Consider the following 2,500-nt stretch of genomic DNA (forward strand, 5'->3'; position numbering starts at 1 on the left):
CCTTCCCTCTTCCCCACTGGTCTTACAGATATGATGATATGTGTAAGAGTGTTAGAGCGGTCATCCTCGTCTCCCCCCCCTCCCCCTCTCCTTCTCTCCACCCAGGTTCCTGGGTGACAGTTAGCAGGCTCTGAGCAGCTCTCCCCCTCTCCCCTCATTTCCTCCGCCTCTCCTCCGCCTGTCTGAATGCGCAGGGTGATTGCCTGCCCCCCCCCCCCGGCTCCCCCCTCACCCCTTCCCTCCACCCAGGGTCCAGCGGGGCAGTTAGCAGGCTCTGAGCAGCTCTCTCTCTCTCTCTCCGTCTGTCAGGCGGGCACCAGGCGGGCAGAGCCGGGGCAGTACGGGGGCCTGGCATCGGTTGGCAAGGCGACAGGCCCGCTGTGCCGTTGTCATGGCGAACGTAATCGCAGCTAGGAAGTGCACTGTAGCAGACGTCAACACAGACACACACACTGCAAGACCTGTTAGCTACTGACTACACTCTGTTTCAGGGTGATGCAGATTATATATGTGTGGTATATGATTCCTAAGATACAATAACTGTATCTTCTTTTACATATTTTTTTTTATATGGTATTGTTTTTGGTAATTTCTCTTTTTTGGTAGTATGACCCCCAGATCAGAAAAAAATGTGAAATCCCAAAACAGAAATGCCTTCAATAGCATTCCATATTCCATTGCTAGTTTTGGAAAGTGTTTTAGGAAAATCCAAATGAAGCCCACTTTAAATGCCTCAGAATCAGACTCCTCTCACAACCATATATGAGGGCCGTATCACACACACATGCATGCACACACACACACACACACACACACACACCCCCACACACACCCACACACCCACACACACACACGCACACACACACACACAGCATTTAGCCAGTCGGAAAATAAAGTGTTCATCTAAAGGTATACATAAACCCCCACGGATTTCCAATTGCCACAATGGAGAAAACAGCTGAGAGAGTAGGAAGTAGAGAGTGGGAGCCTGGGGATAGATGCATTTTATTATTGAGTTAATAACTAATTTCTATATTACACAGTACGACCTAATGTTACACAGTACAATAATGGATCACAGGTTTGTGGCACACCATGCCAGACTCTTTTAAAGCTAACATATGGCCTGGAAAATAAATCCCGCTCCGCTTCGACTGGGAGCATTGTGCTGCGAATACCGCGGCAGATCAGAGAGAGGAAAAGTAAGGGGATTATAATTCAGGGAGAATTCTAGGAATACAAACAATGCTATTTTCCAGGCATGGATGGTTGGTGTTTTGATGGGCCGAGGCTGGTGTGAACACTAGAAGGATTGGCAGGGGTATTGGCCTACTGGTGGATCCGGCTCTGCCTATTGGATGAGAGAAGACCCTGTCTCTAATGCTGTGTTCCCCTCCTCAGATCAACTATTACCTCACATTCACCACTAACCTAATCCTATCCTTCTCACACACACACACACACACACACACACAACCGGCCACAGGAATGAACACTTGTTTGTGTAAAATGCTTTTCTCAAAGAAATAAGAAGCCTTCATATCATAAATGTCCACTGTCCACTTCATGTCCACTGTCATAAAGGTAACGTTTGGACAGATTTCTCTCCCCATCTTTGTAAAAATCATGTTTAAACATCAAATGTGATCAAATGCCATTTTCTCTGACAAGAGTGAGATTTGGTCGGGCAAGGATGCATACTGACATATATTTCCATCGAGCTACAGAAAACAACCTGAACACGAACATGACCAGTCTTCTAAAGAGTGGGCGGCCGCGTCCTCATCACGGTAAACACAACCCAGTATGTATAACATGACATACAAGTGGGCTCTTACTTGAGACTCTCAGTGTCAGATTGAGACGTGAGCCAGTCACTAGCCTGACAGCTCTTCGGCTCCGTCAGTGTTCTTCTCAGGCCTGAATAGTTGCTACAACAGCAACATTCCTCTCCAAATCTCTCCTTCTCCACATAATGAAGACATAAAGCCTGTTTCAAAAACACTGACATCCACTGGCTCCCTCACAAGGGTCACAGTCTCAGCCTGTCAGTCACACAAGCCCTCTTCTCATTGTCTTCCTCCAACAGGAACAGCCTCCAGCCATATCAATCATCTTTATTATCATGACTTAAAAACCTTTGTTATTTGACTTTTTTTACCCTGGCCCCTTCTTTATCCCTCTCTCCAATCACAATTTCATGGGCTGGCTGGAAGGGCCAATGGGAATGCTGTGTGGGCGGGAGGAGAATGCTTTTAACCTGCTGCATCTGGTGGAGTCCTGCTGCTCACCCAGTGGGACATGGTCACCTTGTTTTCAACGAGTGTGGTAGGGGGGCAGCGCTGCCTTTATGCCAGCATAATGGGGTGAAATGGGCTTGTTTTAAGCATCTCACTTAGGTAGTTTTCCATGCAGTGATTAAAGCCTAGCACCTGTCTGAGGGAGAGAGCTGGAATTAGGACTTTGTGAAGGCTGTGTGTGTGCGTTTTTGTTTATGTCT

General features: G+C 47.3%; 1 protein-coding gene across 1 annotated transcript in view; it reads right to left on the minus strand.

Annotated features, from left to right (window-relative positions):
• Positions 1-2,500, minus strand: part of clybl (citrate lyase beta like) — a gene marked incomplete at its 5' end in the record, with an annotated part of 58,744 nt that overhangs the window by 22,451 nt on the left and 33,793 nt on the right. The window lies entirely within an intron of this gene.

Source organism: Argentina silus (assembly GCF_951799395.1).
Source record: "Argentina silus genome assembly, chromosome: 12".
Lineage (NCBI taxonomy): Eukaryota > Metazoa > Chordata > Actinopteri > Argentiniformes > Argentinidae > Argentina > Argentina silus.